Source organism: Dipteris shenzhenensis, chromosome 10 (genome assembly GCF_047967505.1).
Source record: "Dipteris shenzhenensis isolate YYH24624 ecotype China chromosome 10, Dip_SZ_1.0, whole genome shotgun sequence".
In the NCBI taxonomy this organism is placed as follows: domain Eukaryota; kingdom Viridiplantae; phylum Streptophyta; class Polypodiopsida; order Gleicheniales; family Dipteridaceae; genus Dipteris; species Dipteris shenzhenensis.
Window position 1 is genome coordinate 19,344,945 of NC_141605.1, and position 25,103 is coordinate 19,370,047.

At 43.6% G+C, this 25,103-nt stretch overlaps 1 pseudogene; it reads right to left on the bottom strand.

The window, feature by feature from the left end:
- Positions 1–22,508: 22,508 nt before the first annotated feature.
- Positions 22,509–23,433, bottom strand: LOC147897515 (putative CoA ligase CCL7 pseudogene; annotated as a pseudogene).
- Positions 23,434–25,103: the final 1,670 nt, after the last annotated feature.

The window sequence follows — 25,103 nt, forward strand, 5'->3', positions numbered from 1 at the left end:
CTATGCCACATCTTCCCTCCCCCTCTCTTGCATCATCATCATAGGCCTCCTCGCCAGTAGCCCCAACAACCATGGCTCCACAGTACTTCTCCCTTGTATCCCCTCTACCTCTCAATCAGCCACCCTTCATCACCTTGTCCAGCCTCACTATGCCTACACACCACTCCCTCGCCCAAATCACGTTGTCTTCACCCTCAGTATAACCTCAGCAGCCCACCTTCATTCCAACCCCTCTCGAGATCCACACCCGGACCAGGATATCTTAGGCCCCCACCAGATGCTTATGACTCCCTATTGGCTGAGATACATAGCATCCAGGCCCGTCAGACAGATTTGACACATTACACTCAAGAGCAAGCCCAATACACCCAGGAGCAAGCCCGCATTATACACGAGCAGGGCACCCTTATCTAGGGGCTGAGACACGACATCACACATCTTCGAGAGAGCTCGAGACCTTGAGAGTAATGCCTAGATGGACCCCAATCACAGAGATGAAGGCATAGATAGCCACGATTCAGTTAGCTATAGCAGAGATGACTAGATGGGTGGACGTGGCAAAACGGGAGTCCACAAAGGCAACTATTTCAGGTGCCATACAGGAGTAACAACAGAGGGCTTCAAAGCCCCTCAACATTTAGATACGAGGGATCACGTGAGACAGCACTAGCACCATGATGATGCCCATGGAGGAGGCGATCACCTTTGTGACCACCACCATGGGGGTCCCCGACCACGATGTAGAGGGGGCATGGTGTGTTGGGAGAGACCCCAACCGAGAACAGAGCCCCTAGTCATCTGCTTCAAAGATTCACATGCTCGACTAGAAACACTTTGACGTTGAGCTGCTCTATGAGAGCATCCCACCCTGTCCATGGATGAGGATTTGACACCACTACAGATTGAGGAGCATCGAGTTCTTCTCTAGCAACAGGATGTTGCCCACAAGGAGGGGAAATGGGCCATGGTCCAAGACGATAGGTTGTTGACCGATACTCATTGGGCTCCCACCCGTGCCCCTAAAGGGGACGAGAGCTATGAGACTCAGGTTTCCAAAACCCTAGCCTGCACCATTTGGAACTGTAATGGTACCTTATGGTCAGAACCAGGGAACTTCTCGGGAGTCTCAGTCTTCAGGGATGAGACGAGGGATATAGGAGGAGTTTAAGGATTAGGTGAGGTCACAGTAGTGTACAGGTCTTCCCTCGCTGGAGCCATCTCCGTTGAGAGGAAGGACGCACACTCCCGATTCATGTGGATCCGGATCCGCCAGATCCGACGCATGGCCCTCGTGACCTTTTCATAGCAATATGCTACTTCCTACCAAACACATCCCACTTTGCCAGAGTTGCATGAGAGGAGGGTGAGACATTGCCATATGCACCCTTACATCTGGATATCCTGGACCTTTCAGCTCGCAGGGAAGTTCTCCTTGTTGGGGACTTCAATGCTAGGATGAGCACACACTAGACACCACTCCTGGACTTCCGAGATGACTCTATCATGCTACCAAACATGGACCTAGATGGAGCAGGTATGACCACTACAAAAGAATGAATGTGCTAGGAAACTTTAACACAAACTCTGCTCTTGTTACTTTTTATAGGCCAGGGAATAGGGATGCCTTGCTCAGGTCCACGGTCCAACTTTTGCATCAGGATCTTGATGATGCCTTGTGCAGCTTGGTGTTTCACTTTATATCATGTCCTGCTACCAGCTCTCATGGAATCTTACCAAGCTAAACTAGATACAAAACTTAAGTTGTTGAGTCATAGAGGTGCTCTGTTAATTCTCTTTGTCAACTAATGAACTATTTCAGTGTTTCTCTCGTTTCCCTTCTATTGGAGTTGAGGCTTCTCTCTTGTAGGAAGCACCTGCACAACTAGTAATGCACCCAACTCCTTGTCGTTTATTCTTGAACGTGAAATTTTTGTTCCCAACAAGCTTGGTGTAGTCCCTCAACAATTTTGATGGGCTGATAGAGTACCTTCACAAAAATATGCAAAATAACAAGAAGCAAAGCCTTCACAAAAGCAGTAGCAAATACCTACCAGCTCTTGTACTTAATAAGCTCTTTCAAGCGATCTATGATATAAAGATCACCTTCATCATCAATGAAGACAAGATCACTTGTATGTAACCATCCATCTTTGTCCAAAGTTGAAGTAGTGGCTTCCTGATTGTTTAGATAGCTTGCACAGAACACTATATCTTCTTACTCAAGAAGACATGCAAACACAACCATTTTCATAGTAAACCTCCACTGTTGAACTTCAAAATGGACAATGACTCACTCCTGAAAGAAAGACGAATATATGTTTTCACCTTGCATGACATTGGGACATCGAACCCATAGCTCGCCTTGTTTATTAAGAGGATGTCGGTCACCTGTGCTGGGATCAACAACAAACACCTATTTCATTAATTTTGGACTTTTTGTATTGTTTTTGGATGAAGCTCAAAAATCCTTCCCAAATGAAAACTTTACTTTGTAAAAATATCCTTCCCAAATCAAAATTTTACTTTCTGAAAATATTCTTCCCAAATCAAAAGTTCACTTTGTGGCACTATCATATTCACATAAAAATATGGTTTTTTCAATCTATACTTTTGCACCAACATGCAAAATTTTGAAATAATCCTATATTAGAAATTGTAGCTATATCTAAGTTATTTGTTGATTTAATTATTTTTAATATTTTTCCTTGAAGTTTTTCCTTGACGTGATAAATTTATAAATCCATGAAAGGAGACTCAAATATTTCATGAAAATAACATTGTCACTCGCAATATGCACAAAATTTTTAAAACTTTTAATAAGTAGAAAAAAGACATGATGCCATAAGACCCAAGTTTTGTATTGAACCAAAGAGGTATAATAGCAATTATAGCTATTATTATATGATTACATTGAGAGACGTTGCTCTCAGCTCGAGTCTTTATATCCAAAATGATATAGATTGAACATATGTTTACAATTTAAATTGTTGCTCTTAAAGAGCCTCAATTCGTGCCATCTGCATAATTTGACTCCCCATTGTCTTATTGCTCAATGTCATGATAGTCCCTTGCCAGGTGCCATCTGCATAATTTGACTCCCACTTGTCTTGCCAAGCCTTGCCCCTTGGGTGCATTGACTCCCCATTGTCTTATTGCTCAATGCGATAGTCCCTTGCTAGGTGCTATCTGCATTAACTCCCTATTGTCTTGCCAAACCTTGACCCTTGGGTGACATCCAGTGCAAAATACAGGTGCCATCTGCATTAACTCCCACAAGTTGTCTTGCCAAGCCTTGCCCCTTGGGTGCATTGACTCCCCATTGTCTTATTGCTCAATGTGATAGTCCCTTGCCAAGTGCCATCTACATTAACTCCCTATTGTCTTGGCAAGCAGGTACCCTTGGGTGACATCCAGTGCATATTTTGACTCTCATTTGATATAGGAGGTGATGACTCTGATTATAATTGTCTTGGATTGGCTTCTTGCCTAGTACCCAAATAAAATCCTTCAATGGACTTCAATACAAAGCTTTAATCATGGACATTCTTCATTTGCGTTGTCTCCTTCTACTTCCTCCATGGCAAGCATCCTTAAAAATTCGTGTATATGCAAAATAGTTTGCTGTGGTATTTTTATTTTTCCTTCTACCTCATATCCCATGCGCTTCTTTGATTTCTTTGCCCTTGAATGCCAAGACACTATGATTGTCTCCGTTGAAACTTCAGAGACTGCTTCATCATTTGGGACCCACTCCTTCATTATACAATTAGTATACAATGTGTTGTTATCCATATTCTCCTTCCTGCCCTTTGGCTCGTACCATACCGATGTAAATGTTGTAGCTCTCCCTTGGTCATCTCTTTGCACATCAACTACTTTTGCAACCCAAAACTTTACATTCTCATATTCATCATCTGATGGCCGAACCACAACAAAACAATCGACCTCTATATCTACTTGTGGCATAAACTCTCTCTTCTTCGGTCCACAATATGGACGTGGGAGTAATGATACAAATTCATTTTCAAAGACTAGAGCTGGGTGCAAATCGTTATGAACATTTGGCCAAAACATATTGCATTCTTCCTTGACATCCTTTGAGCCTCGCATTATCTCAAGGTCCTTTATTAAATTTCGTGTCTTGTTAATTACAGTGGTAGTGTGTTCTCTCCAAGTAGGCTTCGAATCAGGATATCTCCGGAGCATTTCCTCTTTGTATGTAATAAATGCTTTTAATCCTTCTATTTCACAGTTAGACCTCTCATTGAATTCTTGTATAGGAGCCCATGTTGGATACCTTTCCTTGCTGGGAATTGAAGTTAAGAGACTGTAAGGTTCTTCAGGTTCCCATTTTGTATCATGAGAACACTGTTGCCATTGCATTATAGGTTTTTCATCTTTTAAAAAAAAATGAAAGTAGTGTGGATTGGTATGACCTGTCAATGCATCACCACCCGTTTGTATGAAAGGTAGAATGAAGCTCTTCCAATCATACATTCTTTCGAGCCTCTCACATACTGTACTTTCCTTACGTCCACCAACTTGCCTACCACATCTTCTTACCAAGTCATCTATTGTCTCCACATCCTTGCATTTAAGCTCCCTTGAGGCTGTTGTAAAAAACTGATCGATATCCTCATGTGTATGCCCAACATACAAAAATCCACATTCGACCTCATTGAAGATTCGATGAGCAACTAGCATGGAGTAGAATGCAAACATGAGTACATTCTTATTTTCTCGCCAGTAATTATCATCTTATATTCTCAAAGTCGATGGTAGGTGACCTTTTTCTGCATGTATATTGCAAATTGCCTTCATAATAGATGTTAAAACTTGATTGCTATCATGTAGATGCAAGGAATCAATCCATATATCTGCAAAGAACTTAATTCCATGCACTAATACTCCACATAGATGTGTCTTTAGAAAGTGCTTTCCTTGTAATTTAGGTGGACTGGCAACAAAACGAGGCAATGTTGTTGTATTCTGATCCATGCCATCTACAATAAGGCACATGTAGTCATCGGCGGGATGCGAAATAGCTTGCTCCTTCCAAAATGCATATTTTTGTCTGGAATGTCGAATAAGGTCATGATGAGATTTTTGGTTTTTTTTGTATAATTCCCTTTGATTTGGACATGTTGCACTCTCAATCGCTCGCTTTAAATCATCACAGACATTGCACTTTGACATTTTTTGCCTCCTTGGGACTTTAACATATCCAAAGTTCTTCTTCCAAAGAGTATACAAAGTATGAGAAGAAGCTACGGCATCCCCTCTTTGCCTTTGCTTTTTTGCAATAGAGTCAAATACTTCGAGCTTTGTCAAGCCCGTTGGAAGGTGCATTTCAGTGATCGCATCACCGTTAGGGAGTTTGGTAGATATATGGGGTTGAGGTAAAGCATTTTCATGTATGAAGTCTTGCAAAATTACTGCTGCCCTAACAGTTGAGATTCTTGATTTGGACCTTCCTCTATTACCGTGAATGCTAAATTTGTTGCCGCCCTTTGCCTTGGTGACTAAATCCCAATATGTACCATGGGATAATCCTGTAATATTGCGATATGCCTTATTGCAAATCCTTTTTCCATTTACGAGAGGTTTTACCTTTTGTCTCTAGCTTAGTCTTTTATTGCCATTCTGAAGAAAGCAAGAGAGACTTGTGAGAAGGTATTCATTTCTTTCGCTTCCTCTTCTTTGCCACACGTGTCCTCTACAGTCCCTGATGTCTGCAAGATCAATGAAGTGCATACATCTTCACTTGCAACATAGATATCCCAATTCATTTAACATGTTCTCCTCCTTCATTACTCTCTTCCTCTTTGGTTGCTTTTGTGGATCTGCCTGGATTCGCTTTCTCTTCATGCATATGTATGATCATTTTCATTCCTCGTGCACGTTGTTATCTGTATTTATGCACTTCTTCTCCTCACATTTGTTTGTAACCAAGCATCCATGATTGGTTGTTGCATCCTTGTCCATATCACAATTATTGAATAATCCTCTGTTGATCTCATCCTCGTTTTTAACATACTCTTAGGACCATTCAATGAATTCAATATTCTACGAGAGTATTGAGAACCTTGAAACTCTTCCACTCCTGAGAGAACATCACTCATTGGGACATCTTGCATGGCTTTCATAAATCCACAAGCTTGATTGACACCAGGTTTGTTAATATGCATGAACTCATCCACACTTGACAAGACATCGCCTATTGAAACCTTTGCCCTTCTCACTGTGCAAGAATTCATCCAGCCCAGATAAGGCTTCACTTCTAAAATCATTTTGTTTCTCGGAACCAATGAACTCATCCACTCCAGATAAGATGTCACTTCTATAATTGAGTATATTGAAATCATCCACATTTGAAGTGATAGAGCATGGCACATGGGCATGCTTTTTAGGTCCTTTGATATTGTAGTATACCTTGTCTTTATCATTGAAAACCACGTGCCTCTTTCTCATGTTTAAAAATTGCATGCTCCATCTCATATTCTTGCCTACCTCATAGTAGGGATCACATAAGGATGTTATGTTATCAACCATACCATCATCAGTGACTTTTAGAATCCTCATCTGTGCAAATGACCATTGCTCCACTTGTTCAAATCCCAATACTTCACCTCCAGCTACAGTCTTATTTGCAAATGATCTCATTTGTAAAATGTCCCCTATAGTAAAATCCAAGGTGGTGCACTTTGTATTCTTGATAATTTCTATTGCATAAGTCTCATCTTTGTCCCATGCTATAAACGATTTGTTGGATGTATTGTAGGGCATAACATCTCCAAGTGTTTCCATATCTCCACATTTATACTTTAGCTCAACATGTGCACTAAGAATCTTTGATACAGTAACTGCCACCTTATCTTTGCCAAGTTTTCGAAAGTGGCAAACTGAATTGGGATCACTATCATGGATTGTAGCAAATGCAACTACTTCTCTTTTGCTACATAAAATCACATCCATCCCTGGAACAAAATCTATAGCCATCTACTTTGTGAGAGTCCTCTTCGCGAGCAAGCTGCAGTAGTAACAATTACATAAATATTAGTCTCTTTTTAATAATCTACTCATTTATTATAATTTTTAATTAGTACTTAATTTATTGGTTGGAGAAGTTATCCTATCAAGTACTCATCAGATGGACATGCCAAGTCATCCTTTGCATGGTCGATCGAGCAATAAATACTATTTTTGCTCTAGTGTCATGCACATCCGTAAAAAAACACGAGCCTACTAGGTATGTTATCCAATCAAGCACTTATAAGATGGGTGTGCCACTTTGCATGTAAGTCAATTCCACCTAGTTGAAGGTGTATGCAAAGTATTGTGCCCATAAGATATGCTTTGCATTGTCGATCAAGCATAAAACACCATTTTTGCCTGTGTCATGCACAATCATGAAAAAACACGATCCTAAGTGTGTTAATCAAACAAGTACTTATTAGATGGGGGCTCCACTTTTCACGTAAGTCCGTTTCAACTAGGTTGAGATGCATGCAAAGTATTGTCACCATCGGATATGCTTTGCATGGTCAATTACACATTATACAACGTTCTTCCCGTAGTGATATGCACATCTGCAAAAAAACATGCCCTTAGGTATGTTATCTGACCAAGTACTTATCGAATGGGTGTGCCTCTTTGACAAAATTTCAATACCACCTAGGTTAAGGCATAGGAAAAGTATTGTTCCCATAGGATATGCTTTGCATGGTCGATCGAGCATTAAATACTATTTTTGCTCTAGTGTCATGCACATCCGTAAAAAAAACATGCTGCTAGGTGTGTTATCCAATCAAGTACATATGCGATGGGAATGCCACTTTGCATGTAAGTGAATTCCAACTGGTTGAAGGTGTGTACAAAGTATTGTGCCCATCGGATATGCTTTGCATTGTGGATCAAGCATAAAACACTGTTTTTGCCTTAGTGTCATGCACAACCATATAAAAACACAGCCCTAGGTGTGTTATTCAAACAAGTACTTATCGGATGGGGGCTCCACTTTGCACGCAAGTCCGTTTCAACTATGTTGAGGTGCATGCAAAGTATTGTCACCATCGGATATGCTTTGCATGGTCGATCATGCATTATACAACATTTTTTCCCGAGTGATATGCACATCTGCAAAAAAACACGCCCTTAGGTGTGTTATCTGACCAAGTACTTATCAGATGGGTGTTCCTCTTTAAGAATATTCAAATACCACCTAGGTTGAGGCGTACGAAAAGTTTTGTGCCCATTGGATATCCTTTGCATGATCGATCGAGCAATAAATACTATTTTTGCTCTAGTGTCATCCACATCCATAAAAAAACACGCTGCTAGGTATGTTATTTGATCAAGCTTTTATGGGATGGGAGTGCCACTTTTCATGTAAGTAAATTCCATCTAGTTGAAGGTGTGTGCAAAGTATTGTGGCCATCGGATATGCTTTGCATTGTTGATCAAGCATAAAACAACGTTTTTGGCTTAGTGTCATGCATAACCATGGAAAAACACAGTCCTAGGTACATGTGTTAATCAAATAAGTACTTATCGGATGGCGGCTCCACTTTGCATGCAATTCCGTTTCAACTACAAAAAGAGTTGTGCCCATCGGATATCCTTTGCATGGTCGATCGAGCATTAAATACTATTTTTTTCTCTAGTGTCGTGCACATTCGTAAAAAAACACGCTGCTAGGTATGTTATCCGATCAAGCAATTATGGGATGGGCGTGCCACTTTCCATAAAATCAATTCCACCTAGTTGAAGGTGTGTGCAAAGTATTGTGCCCATTGGATATGCTTTGCATTGTCGATCAAGCATAAAACACCGTTTTTGCCTTAGTGTCATGCACAACCATGAAAAAACATGGTCCTAGGTGTGTTATTCAAACAAGTACTTATCGGATGGGGGCTCCACTTGCACGCAAGTTTGTTTCAACTACATTGAGGTGCGTGCAAAGTATTGTCACCATCGGATATGGTCAATCATGCCTTATACACCATTTTTTCTCTAGTGATATGCACATTCGCAAAAAAACACGCCCTTAGGTGTGTTATCTGACCAAGTACCTACGGATGAGTGTGCCTCTTTGAGAACATTTCAATACCACCTAGGTTGAGGCATACAAAAAGTGTTGTGCCCATCGGATATCCTTTGCATGGTCGATCGAGCAATAAATACTATTTTTGCTCTAGTGTCATCCACATCCATAAAAAAACACACTGCTAGGTATGTTATCCGATGAAGCACTTATGGGATGGGAGTGCCACTTTGCATGTAAGTAAATTCCATCTAGTTGAAGGTGTGTGCAAAGTATTGTGGCCATCCGATATGCTTTGCATTGTCGATCAAGCATAAAACAACGTTTTTGCCTTAGTGTCATGCACAACCATGAAAAAACACAGTCCTAGGTACACGTGTTAATCAAATAAGTACTTATCGGATGGGGGCTCCACTTTGCATGCAAGTCCATTTCAAATACAAAAAGTGTTGTGCCCATCGGATATCCTTTGCATGGTTGATCGAGCATTAAGAACTATTTTTGCTCTAGTGTCATGCACATCCGTAAAAAAACACGCTACTAGGTATGTTATCTGATCAAGCACTTATGGGATGGGCGTGCCACTTTGCATAAAATCAATTCCACCTAGTTGAAGGTGTGTGCAAAGTATTGTGCCCATTGGATATGCTTTGCATTGTCGATCAAGCATAAAACACCGTTTTTGCCTTAGTGTCATGCACAACCATGAAAAAACACGGTCTTAGGTGTGTTATTCAAACAAGTACTTATTAGATGGGGGCTCCACTTTGCACGCAAGTTTGTTTCAACTACATTGAGGTGCGTGCAAAGTATTTTCACCATCGGATATGCTTTGCATGGTCAATCACGCCTTATACACCATTTTTTATCTAGTGATATGCACATCTGCAAAAAAACACACCCTTAGGTGTGTTATCTGACCAAGTACTTATCGGATGAGTGTGCCTCTTTCAGAACATTTCAATACCACCTAGGTTGAGGCATACAAAAATTGTTGTGCCCATCGGATATCCTTTGCATGGTCGATCGAGCAATAAATACTATTTTTGCTCTAGTGTCATCCACATCCATAAAAAAACACGCTGCTAGGTATGTTATCCGATCAAGCACTTATGGGATAGGAGTGCCACTTTGCGTGTAAGTAAATTCCATCTAGTTGAATGTGTGTGCAAAGTATTGTGGCCATCGGATATGCTTTGCATTGTCGATCAAGCATAAAACAATGTTTTTGCCTTAGTGTCATGCACAACCATGAAAAAACACAGTCCTAGGTACATGTGTTAATCAAATAAGTACTCATCGGATGGGGGCTCCACTTTGCATGCAAGTCCGTTTCAACTACAAAAAGTGTTGTGCCCATGGGATATCCTTTGCATGGTTGATCGAGCATTAAATACTATTTTTGCTCTGGTGTCATGCACATCCGTAAAAAAACATGCTGCTAGGTATGTTATCCGATCAAGCACTTATGAGATGGGCGTGCCACTTTGCATAAAATAAATTCCACCTAGTTGAAGGTGTGTGCAAAGTATTGTGCCCATTGGATATGCTTTGCATTGTCGATCAAGCATAAAACACCGTTTTTGCCTTAGTGTCATGCACAACCATGAAAAAACACGGTCTTAGGTGTGTTATTCAAATAAGTACTTATCAGATGGGGGCTCCACTTTGCACGCAAGTTTTTTTCAACTACATTGAGGTGCGTTCAAAGTATTGTCACCATCCGATATGCTTTGCATGGTCAATTACGCATTATACACCATTTTTTCTCTAGTGATATGCACATCCGTAAAAAAACACGCCCTTAGGTGTGTTATCTGACCAAGTACTTATCGGATGAGTGTGCCTCTTTGATAACATTTCAATACCATCTAGGTTGAGGCATACAAAAAGTATTGTGCCCATCGGATATCCTTTGCATGGTCGATCGAGCATTAAATACTATTTTTGCTCTAGTGTCATGCACATCCGTAAAAAACACGTTGCTAGGTATGTTATCTGATCAAGAACTTATGGGATGGGAGTGCCACTTTGCATGTAAGTCAATTCCACCTAGTTGAAGGTGTGTGCAAAGTATTGTGCCCATCAGATATGCTTTGCATTGTAGATCAAGCATAAAACACTGTTTTTGCCTTAGTATGATGCACAACCATGAAAAAACACGGTCCTAAGTGTGTTAATCAAACAAGTACTTATCGGATGGGGGCTGCACTTTGCACACAAGTCCTTTTAAACTACATTGAGATGCGTGCAAAGTATTTTCACCATCGGATATGCTCTGCATGGTCGATTACACATTATACAACGTTTTTCCCGTAGTGATATGCACATCCACAAAAAAACATGCCCTTAGGTATGTTTTTTCACCAAGTACTTTTCGGATGGGTGTGCCTCTTTGAGAACATTTCAATACGACCTAGGTTAAGGTATAGGAAAAGTATTGTTCCTATCGGATATGCTTTGCATGGTCGATTGAGCATTTAATACCATTTTTGCCTTAGTGTCATGCACATCCGTAAAAACACACGTTGCTAGGTATGTTATCCGATCAAGCACTTATGCGATGGGAATGCCACTTTGCATGTAAGTCAATTACACCTAGTTGAAGGTGTGTGCAAAGTATTGTGCCCATCGGATATGCTTTGCATTGTCGATCAAGCATAAAACACCGTTTTTGCCTTAGTGTCATGCACAACCATATAAAAACACGGTCCTAGGTGTGTTATTCAAACAAGTACTTATCAGATGGGGGCTCCACTTTGCACACAAGTCTATTTCAACTACATCGAGGTGCGTACAAAGTATTGTCACCATCCAATATGCTTTGCATGGTCGATCACACATTATACACCATTTTTTCCCTAGTGATATGCACATCCGCAAAAAAACACGCCCTTAGGTGTGTTATTTGACCAAGTACTTATCGGATGGGTGTACCTCTTTGAGAACATTTCAATACCACCTAGGTTGAGGCATAAGAAAAGTTTTATGCCCATCGTATGTCCTTTGCATGGTCGATCGAGCATTAAATACTATTTTTGCTCTAGTGTCATGCACCCGCGTAAAAAAACATGTTGCTAGGTATGTTATCCAACCAAGAACTTATGGGATGGGCCTGCCAGTTTGCATGTAAGTCAATTCCACCTATTTGAAGCTATGTGCAAAGTATTGTGCCCATCCGATATGCTTTGCATTGTCGATCAAGCATAAAACACCGTTTTTGCCTTAGTGTCATACACAACCATATAAAAACACGGTCCTAGGTATGTTATTCAAACAAGTACTTATTGGATGGGGGCTCTGCTTTGCACACAAGTCCATTTCAACTATGTTGAGGTGCGTGCAAAGTATTATCACCATCGGATATGCTTTGCATGGTCGATCACACATTATACACCATTTTTTCCCTAGTTATATGCACATCCGCAAAAAAACATGCCCTTAGGTGTGTTATCTGACCAAGTACTTATCGGATGGGTGTGCCTCTTTGAGAACATTTCAATACCACCTGGGCTGAGGCGTACAAAAAGTGTTGTGCCCATCGGATATCCTTTGCATGGTCGATCGAGCATTAAATACTATTTTTGCTCTAGTGTCGCACATCCGTAAAAAAACATGCTGCTAGGTATGTTATCGGATCAAGCACTTATGGGATGGGCGTGCCACTTTGCATGTAAGTTGATTCCACCTAGTTGAAGGTGTGTGCAGAGTATTGTGCCCATCAGACATGCTTTGCATTGTCGATCAAGCATAAAACACCGTTTTTGCCTTGGTGTCATGCACAACCATGAAAAAACATGGTCCTAAGTGTGTTAATCAAACAAGTACTTATCGGATGGGGGCTCCACTTTGCACGCAAGTCCGTTTCAACTACATTGAGATGCGTGCAAAGTATTATCACCATCGGATATGCTCTGCATGGTCGATTACGCATTATACAACATTTTTCCCGTAGTGATATGCACATCCGCAAAAAAACATGCCCTTAGGTATGTTATCTGACCAAGTACTTATAGGATGGGTGTGCCTTTTTTATAACATTTCAATACCACCTAGGTTAAGGTATAGGAAAAGTATTGTGCCCATCCGATATGCTTTGCATGGTCGATCGAGCATTAAATACCATTTTTGCCTTAGTGTCATGCACATCCGTAAAAAAACACGGTGCTAGGTGTGTTATCCGATCAAGTACTTATGCAATGGGAATGCCACTTTGCATGTAAGTCAATTCCACCTAGTTGAAGGGTGTGTGCAAAGTATTGTGCCCATCAGATATGCTTTGCATTGTCGATCAAGCATAAAACGCCGTTTTTGCCTTTGTGTCATGCACAACCATATAAAAACACGACCGTAGGCGTGTTATTCAAATAAGTACTTATCGGATGGGGGCTCCACTTTGCACGCAAGTCTATTTCAACTATGTTGAGGTGCGTGCAAAGTATTTTCACCATCGGATATGCTTTGCATGGTCGATCATGCATTGCACACCATTTTTTCCCTAGTGATATGGACATCCGCAAAAAAACATGCCCTTAGGTGTGTTATCTGACCAAGTACTTATCGGATGGGTATGCCTCTTTGAGAACATTTCAATACCACCTAGGTTGAGGAGTACAAAATGCATTGTGCCCATCGGATATCCTTTGCATGGTCGATCGAGCATTAAATACTATTTTTGCTCTAGTGTCATAGACATCCGTAAAAAAACACGCTGCTAGGTATGTTATCCGATCAAGCAGTTATGGGATGGGTGTGCCACTTTGGATGTAAGTTAATTATACCTAGTTGAAGGTGTGTGCAAAGTATTGTGCCCATCAAATATGCTTTGCATTGTCGAACAAGCATTAAACACTGTTTTGGCCTTAGTGTCATGCACAATCATAAAAAAACACGGCCCTGGATGTGTTTTTCGAATAAGTACTTATGGGATGGGCACGCCACTTTGCATGTAAGTCAATAATACCTTGGTTGAGATGTGTGCAAAGTAGTGTGATGATCACATATGCGTTGCATTATCGAGTAAGCATAAATCAGCGTTTTTGCCTTAGTGTCATGGACAACCAATAAAAAACATGGTCCTAGGTGTGATATTCTAAAAAGTACTTATTGAATGGGCATTCCACTTTGCATGGAATACCATACCACCACTTTTGAGGCATGTGCAAAGTATTGTGCCCATCGGATATGCTTTCCATGGTAGATTGAGTATTAAATACTGTTTTTGGCCTTGGTGTCATGTACAACGGTCAAAAAACACAATCCTAGGTGTATTTTTCAAGCAAGTACTTATCAGATGGGGATGCCACTTTGCACACAGGTCAATACTGCCTAGGTTGAGGAACGTGCAAAGTCTTGTGTCCATTGGATATGCTTTGCATAGTCGATCTCACATGATACACCATTTTGTTCCTAGTGTTATGCACAATCGTCATAAAATACATTTGGAGGTGTGTTATCCGAACAAGTACTTATGGGATGGGTGCACCACTTTGTATGCAAGTCAATACAACCTAGGTTGAGGCGTGTACAAATTTTTGTGCCCATCGGAGAAATGTAGATGCGATAATATTAGAAAATTCTAGGTATGTGTATATGTGTGTGTGTGGCAAATAATTTTGACAAATTATGCACTTCATACCTTGAGTAAATAAGCTTGTTGATGAGGATAAATACGCCCTTGAATAAAAGCACAGTTGTTGTATGACCACAATAGGATCGCTTTGACACCTGTGATTTTGCCCACATGTAAGTTTGCAAATAGTATAAAAAATCATATAATAATATATTAATAGTTTGCAAATGTGTACAGCAAGTGATTAATGGGAAGTGGAAGTGGGAGTGAGGAGGGAGGAGTGGAATGGGAGAGGGAAATAATAGGGGTGTATGATAATAAGTATAAAAAATAGTATAATAATATATTAATAGTTTTAAAATGGCAAGTGAGTAATGGGAAGTGGAAGTGAGAGTGGGGAGGGAAGAATCGAATGGGAGAGGGGAAGGTAATAGGGGAGTAGGATAATAAGGGAGTGAAATGAGTGAGGGAGTTCATAGGGGATGAAAAAGAGGAGGGTGAGATGGGGAAATATGGGATTTTGGGAAATGGGAGGAGTATGGGACGTGGTGGAAATGTGGGATGGGAGTGGTGGCAATGGGGAGGAAGAAGAAATGGATGGATGGGGGGAGGGCTAATGGAAGATTGGGATGAGGGATGGGGGTCCAATGGAAGAGGGGGAGTAATGGGAGCCAATGGGAGAGGGGATAAATGAAAAGCCAATAGGAGAGAGGGGAGGAATGGAAAGCCAATAGGAGAGGAGGAGGAAAACCTAATTTTTCTTATATATAGTCTTCCTTCTTCATTCATTCTCCCCTCATTTCATTCATTGAAGCAAGAAAGCAAGGAAGGAAGAGCAAGAAAGCAAGAAAGAGCAAACTTACAAACTTTTTCCAGGTACTTGGAATTTTTTTGATTAATTCTTTATCTAGATTTTTTTTTTAAATTTGAAGAGAGAGGAACTAGAGAGAGAAAGGTTGAGGGGAGGAGAAGAAGAGGATGGAGGGGCTGGAGGGAAGGGAGGAGGAAGGGAGGGAGAGGCGGGGGCGGAGTAGAGGGGGGAAAGGAGGAGGGAAGGGGGACGGGGTGGGAAGGGGGGGATGGGGGGAAGGGGGGAGGGGGGGGCGCTGGCGGAAGGGGGGGAGGGGGGGGACTCGCGGGGGGGGAAGGGGGGAGGGGGGGCCTGGCGGCGGGGAGGGGGGGGAAGGGGGGAGTCGAGAAGGGGGGGGGCGGGGGTGAAGGGGGGGGAGGGGGAAGGGGGTGGGAGGGGCTAGCGGCCGTGGCCGCCAGCCCAGGGGAAGGGGGGGGGGAAGGGGGGGTGGGGAAGAGGGGGGGGAAGGGCTGAGGAGGGGAGGGGCTGGGGGGCTGGTGGCCACGGCCACCAGCCCGGGGGAAGGGGGGAGGGGGGGGGAGAGGGGGCGGGGAGGGGGGGGCAGGGGTGAAGGGTGGGGAGGGGGAAGGGGGTGGGAGGGGCTGGCAGGGAAGGGGGGGGAGGGGGGGTGGGGAAGAGGGGGGGGGAGGGCTAAGAGGGGGGAGGGGCTGGGGCCGCCGGCCTAAGGGGCGGGGGGAGAGGGGGCGGAGAAGGGGGGGTGGGGGTGAAGGGGGGGGAGGGGGAAGGGGGTGGGAGGAAGGGGGGTTGCGAGAGGGTGCGAGAGGGGGGGGAAGGGGGTGGGAGGGAGGGGGGCGGGGGAAGGGTGGGGGGAAAGGGGGGTGCGAGAGGGGGGGAAGGGATGGCGGCCGCGATCGCCAGCCCGTGGGGGGGGCGGGGGTGAAGGGGTGGGAGGGGGAAGGGGGTGCAAGGGGGTGGAAGGGGGTGCGAGGGGGGGGTGGCGGTGAAGGGACGGGAGGGGGAAGGGGGTGCGAGGGGGGGGAAAGGGCTAGCAGCCACGACCGCCAACCCGTTGAGGGGGGGGCGGGGGTGAAGGGGGGGATGGGGAAGGGGGTGGGAGGGGCTGGCGGCCACGGCCGCCAGCCCGAGGGAAGGGGGGGGAAGTGGGGGTGGGGAAGAGGCGGGGGGGAAGGGGGGTGGGGAAGAGGGGGGGGGAAGGGGGGGTGGGGAAGAGGGGGGGGAGGGCTGGCGGCCGCGACCGCCAGCGCGTGGAGGGGGGTGGGGAAGAGGGGCGGGAAGGGGGGGGAGGGCTGAGAGGGGGGGCTGGGGGGCTAGCAACCGCGGGGGGAAGGGGGGGCGAGGGTGAAGGGGGGGGAGGGGGAAGGGGGTGGGAGGGGCTGGCGGCCGCAGGGAAGGGGGGGGTGGGGGAAGGGGGGGAGGGCTAGCGGCCGCAGCCACCAGCACGTGGAGGGGGGGGGAGGGGGGGTGGGGAAGAGGGCTGAGAGGGGGGGGTGGGGGGCTGGCAGCCCCGGGGGAAGGGGGGAGGGGGGGGAAGGGAGGGGGGCGGGGGTGAAGGGGGGGAGTGGGAAGGGGGTGGGAAGGGGGTGGGAGGGGGAAGGGGGTGAAGGGGGGAAGGGAAGGGGGAAGGGGGGAAGGGGCAGGGGTGAAGGGGGGGGAGGGGGAAGGGGGGGGAGGGCTAGCGGCCACGACCGCCAGCCCAGGGGAAGGGGGGGAAGGGCTGCACGTGGAAGGGGGGGAAGGGATGGGGAAGAGGGGGGGAAGGGAGAAGAGTAGGGAGCAGGAGGGGAGGGGAGGGGAGGAGGGGAGGGGAGGGCGGGGTCGAGGGGGGGAGGGAGGGGGGGAGCGGAGCGGAAGGAAAGAGAGGAGAGAGAGAGAGAGAGAGAGAGAGAGAGCAGAGGAGGGAGCCGAAGGAGAGAGAGGGTAGAGGAGGGAGGGGAGTGAGAGAGAAAGTGAGGGGAGGGAGAGAGAAAGAGACACTTACTAGAAGAAAGTATCAAGAAGAATGTTGAACACAAATTCGAATTCTTACAACTAAGAGTAGAACTATCACGAGCAAGAGCGACAAATAAGATTCTTGCTCAAATAAGATTTGACTTACTATCACAAGCAAGAGCGACAAATAAGATTTGACTTACTATCACGAGCAAGAGCGACAAATCTTATTTGTCTTGCTCAAATAAGATTACTATCACAAGCAAGAGCGACAAATAAGATTTGACTTACTATCACGAGCAAGAGCGACAAATAAGATTTGACTTACAAGAAGAATGAAAGGGACTTACAAGAAGAAAGAAGAATGTTGAACACAAATTTGAATTCAAAAGGAACGTACGAGAAGAAAGTATGAGAAGAATGTTGAACAAAAATTTGAATTCAAATTTATAATGAATTCAAATTTCCCTCTCTTTTTTGAAAATTCAAATTTATGCGTAGGAGGAGTGGGTTAGTTTTTCTTATATGTGCTCTTCTTTCCATTCATTCATTCTCACTCTCTCCTCATTTCATTGAAGCAACCAAGAGCTGAAGAGAAAGGATAAGCGGAGCCTTACTTTTTTCACTTTTTCAAGGTACTTGCATTCTTTTTCATTCGTCTTGTAATTCTTTTTCTTTACTTAAATTCTTTTTCAATTAGTTTCTTGTTAAAGTTTTTCAGTTCTATTTCTTAAAATTTGTCTTGTAATTCTTTTTCTTTACTTACAATTCTTTTTCAATTAGTTTATACTTAAAGTTTTTGAGGAGGGGGGTCTTTTAGAAGGCATTACAATTCTTTTTAAATTAGTTTCTTATTTGAGTTTTTGAGTTCTATTTTAATTAGTTTCTTATTTATATTTGAGGTTGTAAATTTGAGAAATGAGAGAATAGGGATGGAGAGAAAGAGAGAGGAGAGAGGAGAGAGGGAAAGAGAGAAATTAAGAGAGAGAAGAGGGCTCTTGGTGACTATGGCCGCCAAAGGGAGAGAGAGAATGAGAAATGAGAGGAGTAGGGAGGGAGAGAAAGAGAGAGAGGAGAGGGAGAGAGAGACTCTTGGCAGCTGTGGCCGCCAAAGGGAGAGAGAGAATGAGAAATGAGAGGAGTAGGGAGGGAGAGAAAGAGAGAGAGGAGAGAGGGAGAGAGAGAGAGAGAGATTCATAGAGAGAAGAGGGGCTAGTGCAAATTTTGTGTTCCACGTGACTTTTGTGGGAAGGTTATGGGTGAGTGCCATCATCCAATGTTTGTGGGACATAGAGGTAGTATTTTTCTTCTTGAATGATTTGTAACTTTAAAGACTCAAGTCCTTCAATTAACTTGGTCCAAAATTCTGGAGAAATCAAGGTCTCCATGGTATCAATCTTCATCAGTTGTCATGAAATAAGATTTGACGTCTACTTTGACTTTAGATTGAGTGTGTAGAATCTAGAACTCTTCAAGGCAGATGGGAAGCTTTCTCACCTCATATGCTTTTCCCCCATAATCAATTGCAGACAGAAAATTTGCAGCACTTTGATGATCAGTCTAAATAACAGAATCGGTCTAACAAATTTTAGTTTTCTTGTAATCCAACTAGATCACATTCCCGCCATGTTTATGCTCAAGACACAAACGCTGCTACTTAAAATAGAGGTAAGGCTAGAAAAGCAGGTGCTACACCAAAAAACTCAGATATGCTAATCCCAGATGAGCTTATCAATAATCCAATCACAAGTATGGTCATGCCTTCTGGCCAAAGCCCAAATGCCACTTGGCTTATGGACAGTTCACACATATTGTTGTTAGTTTCATGCAAGGAGTAAGCCATCAGCCCCTTGCTTACCCGAGGCATGGCCCCACATCAGTATGCAGCCTATACACCACGATGCGAATCATGCAACTACCGTACTCTATAGGAAGCTTGGCTTCACATCTAAGAGTCACCAAATGTGTTGATTGTGAAGTGTCTAACAATCAACTGACCTAGTGCGCATCCATGGGAAAGTCTAACCTTTTAGTTAACGATGACATGATGCCTTGTTAAAATAGAGCATTGCCCAAAATACTTGTATATGGAGCACTCTAGGGAATACTTAGCAAGCTCGAGCCTGCCAGTCGATCTATGGAACATTGGGCTCTCTCTCTCTCTCTCTCTCTCTCTCTCTCTCTCTCTCTCTCTCTCTCTCTCTCTCTCTCTCTCTCTCTCTCTCTCTCTCTCTGTGCGCTCCCCCTCTCCCCCCCTTCTCTTGCGTCTAGATATCCCTGCGGGGTCTCTCTCAATGGCTATCACTCTTGTACTCTTCTCCCCTTCCTTTTCTACTTCCTGCTCATTGGGTTGGATCATCACACTGTGGTGGAGGCTCCTCCCCTGATGATTGTGGCTTCCTTGTTACTCATTGCTGCAACATAACTTCTAAAGCTTAGTGAGAATATGGCCCAACAAACTTTTATACGTCACCCTCAACTTTTTCATAATTCTTTGATGGTTCAAGAAGAGGGGTCTCAAAAGATATTGCCAAAGTCCACCATCTCTATTTTTGGCATGCCATATATGGAGCCCTAAGTAACGCCCATGGGCATTTCAAAAGCTCATTTTTTAAAGGGGATTCTCTCCGCGAGAAGCCACACCAAGGCTTCAAATCCTCTCTCTCTCTTTCTCCCTCTATCATTGCTAATTTCTTCCCTTGAAATCCTCTCTCTCTATCTCTCTCCCTCTCTCTCTCTCTCTCTTTCTCCCTCTCTCCCTCTCTCTCTCTCTCTCTCAACTTTCTGCCCCCTTTTCCATGTTGCACATTCAATTTGTCTTCTTTTTTGATCTCGGGCAGGCCTTATGAATGATATTCATCTTGTTTTCATATTGTTGATGGACCTCTTATCCAAAAGAATACTATGAGGGGTTCTCCAATCTCGGCATCTCTTGTACGCCACTAATCCAAAGAAATACTTGGCATAGATTCAAAGGCTTTTGTGCAACATCAAATATCTTTTGTAGAATAAAATCTCAAACATCCTCAATCTCATGAGGGCTCAACCAGCTATGCACAACCTAAACCTCTCCTTTAGAGAGCATCCCCGTGTGAGCGGATTATTTGTCAAGCACAAGATGGTAGGGGAATTTTTTGCTTTTACATGACGATTCTGCAAAGATCTACACAATGTTTCAAAATGTGCTTTTGGTCAAGGCCATGGGACTTGGCTTGGTGGTTGAACATGTGAGTGAGTGCAAGATGGGTGTGTGTTCAATCACCAAGGGCTCCCTGCGCCCACTGGTCCTAGGTAGCCTTGTCCTTAATAGGGATCGGGTGAGGGTTGAATGGAGGTCGAGTCCAAAAGGAAAAAAACAAAACAAAAGAACAAAATGTCATTTGGGTCTTTACTATTCTAAAAATAGAATTTAAAAAAAAAGTTGACATAATGTCTATGGCACAAATTGCAAGCTAGTAAAGCAACATAAAATCAAATGGCAGCTCCTATTTTCAAGGCTAACATCAAGGTTTTTGGTGATCTTAGCCTTGAAAGTAGGAGCTCCACATATGTAGCAGCCTAATTTTCAACAATGAAAAGTCAGTATTCCCCTACATTTCCCACAAAAGACGCTAAGAAACTTGAAAGGATGCCCAAAAGCCCTTGATCCCACCTCTCACCTATTTTCCAGCCTAAAAACTCTTTGAGAAGCTTGTGAGCAACACAAGAATGCTCACTTTAGCGAGTAATCCCTCTCAATGCTATGTCATTGAATGAAGATAATTTTAGCACTAAGGAAACCATGCTAGGTCCATGTCACATTTCCATAATAACAGGTTATATCTGAAATATGGCGTAGCAGAACAAAACCCCGTAATCCTTCTTTTCGCACACCTTCCTTGTCCCTAGAAGCATTTTTACCATACTTTCTCCTAGCCATTGTAGCAATCTAATCTCCCTGAGGTTTCTTCAAATCTCTTAAAAAACATTTGTGTAGTTCTTTGCCTACATCATTTTAAAATCCCTTGAGATTTCCCCCATTAACACAGACATGGTCCATTGGCCAAGTGTCAGTTATATTGAATAACAACCTCTGCATGATCAATTTTGGCATATTAGACAGGCTAAACTATACCGCCACTTCTTAGCACTCAACCATGTTCCTTTTCCTTGGTCACATCCTCCTAAAATTCGTTAATCCTTTAGAATAGACGTTCTTGCCCTGTCTACCCACCACCATAAGAGGCTTAAACATTCCTCTAAATGCCTAGTCTGATAGCCACAGTTATCTACAAAGAGAGGCATCCCCTTGCAGAAGGAAACTTCCTACCTAGTGAACACCATTAGAAGACTGTTTAAAAACAAGAAACTATTTTAGACAAAATCTTAGATTGAGGAATTTTCACGTCATATTCACATAGCACAATATCTTGCTATGGTACATTTATTCCTCACAGAGGAATTTTTCTTATTAAATACTTGGCAATCGCTGCCCAAGGTTGGTCACAATGAAGCTTTAGAAACCACTTTGCATTTAACCTCTTACACTTTTGCACCATCCCTTCTAATCGAAGTCTCCCTCTTCTTTGCATGTTGTCATAAAACTCCAGTCAATGGAGTGCCATTGGTCTCTCCAAATAAAGTCTCTAATGATCTTATCCAATTTTTTCAAAGCACTCTCAGAGAATGGAAAGATTGACATCACATAAACTGCCATATAAGTCAACACATGCTTGGCAACTATTATTCTTCGTGCAAATGATAGTTTGGAATTCTCCCTCTCCCATATCTTTGCCATGGAACTACGAGTTGGAGAGGCCGTTTCATCAGACATGATGGCGAGAAATTGTCATTTCAGCTCGGACCGCTTCTATATAGCCTGTCCTCACGAATCACCTCATGGAAACAGTTGATTTTGTACGGCATATTCACAATGGCATATTCACAATCCAATTGAAGGGACGAGTACAGGAGCCGGTCTAGCCACGTCGTTCTCGCTCCACGTTTACGTGTCTTCCCACTCTAGCCCAATTGAACCTTGTAATTTGTGATGGATCGAGGATAGATTGATCGATCGATCCCCCAACCGACCTCTGAACCTTTGCTTTATTTTACAACAACTGATGAGCTCTCAGTTCAGATTTTGTTACCCGTCAAATATCTGGAACATGAAGACGCTCATAGATTTCTTCCAACGACTTCTTGCCCAATGGCGCTGTTCCGCTCGTAACCTCTCTCACAGAGCTGAGATCGTATTTATAAATTGCATCCTCCTTTGCCAAGGCAATCATTATGGGTGGGACGATGGGTAGATTGGTCACCCGATACAGCTGAATTGCTTCCAACATGTGTATGAAATAGAACTTGGGCATGATGATGAGTGTGTCACCCTTCTGGAGCTGCCCAAATACGAGAACGCACAAGCCGTAAACGTGAAACATGGGAGTCACGCAGAGATGTGTCAAGTCCCTTTCGTCGTGCAGTTCCGCATCTGTATTAACTTGCAGGGCGGCCGCGATGAAGTTTGTGTGAGATAGGATAGCGCCTTTGCTCATGCCGGTGGTTCCGGAAGAGTAAAGTATTGCAGCTGGATCCGTCCTGCGAATGCCCACGTGAGGAACCTGGTGGGCAGCAGCCTCTTCCACCAATTCGGAGAGCAATCGGATGGACGAAGGCTTCTTATGATGCAGGTCGCCACCAATGAGAATTATAGGCAAACCGCAGCCAGCGACCTTGTCCACGACGGTAATCGCAAGCTTCGTGCTGGAGTCTTTAATGTGCTTGGCGATCTTGCGCGAGGTGTTGATGGGATTCGCGGTGGTGGCGATGGCGCGCGCCAAGGGAGATGATAGCAAAGAAAGCGACGGGGAAGTAGACTGAATTGGGGGAGAGGATGAGCACGACGTCGTGCTGGGCAATGCCGAGGAAGGAGAGGCAGCGGGCGGTGCGGAGGATGTGGAGGCGGAGCTGGGAAAAGGTGAGGGATTGGGAAGAGGAAGCATCAACGTATGAGGAGAGGGAGAGGGGAGGGCGAGGGGAATGGTAGATGAGGGAGTGAGGATCGAAGGGCGACGCCATAGCCATAGCTGGAGAGCTTGCTAGCTATGGTGAGGAGGAAGCTTATGCTCCTTGGCTATGGAGGTCTAGGAGCTCAACATGAAGCTCAAGCTATTGAGGTCTATCAACCTACCTACACATGAAGCTTCAGCTATTTCTTTTTGTTAGCTCTAGCCCTCTTCACTTCTAAAGAGAGGTTTGCAATTGGCTTGCAATTCATGAGTCGAGCTTTTTGGCCCTTAGTATTTTGCTAATCCTTAGCTTTTGGCTAATCAGTTCCATCCCACTTCTTTTGAGTTCTTTTGGTCAACTTTACCAAGTTTAAGTTTTGGTCTAGTGGTTGTTTAAGGCTTTTTAATCTCCTCTTAATGTGTTATTAGGGTCAAGTTTTTGTTGGTTGGCCTCAAGGTAGCCTTAGGAACCCTTCAAATTTGGGAAAGCAGAAATTAGGTATTTTTTAAATTTTGGGAAGTACATTTTTGCTATTGGACAATATGTTGACTCTTCTTCATCGGACTTGCATGCAGACTTTGAAGTGGTTGACTCTCTCTCTCTCTCTCTCTCTCTCTCTCTCTCTCTCTCTCTCATCTCTCCTTTGTATCTCCTCAAGTCTTCTTCTTACACAACATCTCTCCCCCCCCCCCCTCTCTCTCTCTCTCTCTCTTTCTCTCTCTATCTCCTCCCTTTATCTCGTGTAGTCTTCCTCCACACCATTTCCTTTTTGTTTGCTTTTTTTCTCATGTAGTGTTCCTCCACACCATTTCCTTTTTGTTTTCTTTTTTAATCTTGGGCAGGCCTTATGAATGATTATCATTTACCTTTTTATCCTCTTATGGAGATCCTAAATGCTTTTGTCTTTTGTTGGGTATTTCTCTTGAGAGAGATGGAGGCTGTCCTTGTCTCATGTGACACCACTCTTTCCAAAATAGCCACATCTCCACTTTTATTTAATGGTCCATCCACCACACTCACACACACACACACACACACACCTCTTTCACTTCTTTTCTCTGCTCTCCTACCTAGATAAAAATCTTGGGGAGGCTCAAAAGAAAACAACATGATAAGATAGAAGGTGAACTACAAGAGATATCATTCCATTAGAGGATGTTTTCTTAAATAAGAAAGTACAAGATCAATATATTCTTTTCCTAGTACACATGTCATCAATCCATTGACACAATCTACTCTACTAATCACATAATTCCTCTCCATATTACTCTTCTCACATCACTCTAGTACTCTATGGCACCACATTTCTCAACATCCCCAAGCTACCTTACACTTACACTTACCTTGTTTTGGCCTGCCCCCAATCAGATATTGGGGGTAGGGCCATTTGCCTTTGAAAGAGAAAAATCACCTATTTACTTATTTTTATGTTCACTATTTTTTTGCATGCATTATTGGAGCAGGCCCCCCCCCCTCTCTCTCTCTCACATACACACACACACACACAGCTTGCAATCCACCCCCTTTTCAGTGCACCATCTCTGTAACTATCTCTATATAGCCATTTGTGTGCACAACAAAAAGGAGCGACATTTGATTTTAACCATTTTGTAATTCCTAGGCTACATTTGTATGCATTCTTCCACTGTGAGAGTTGGCTATAGCAAGCATTCTCCATCTCTATTTTGTAACATATTCAACCTTGTACAAATTTTCACTATAGGGTTCCAACAAGGACT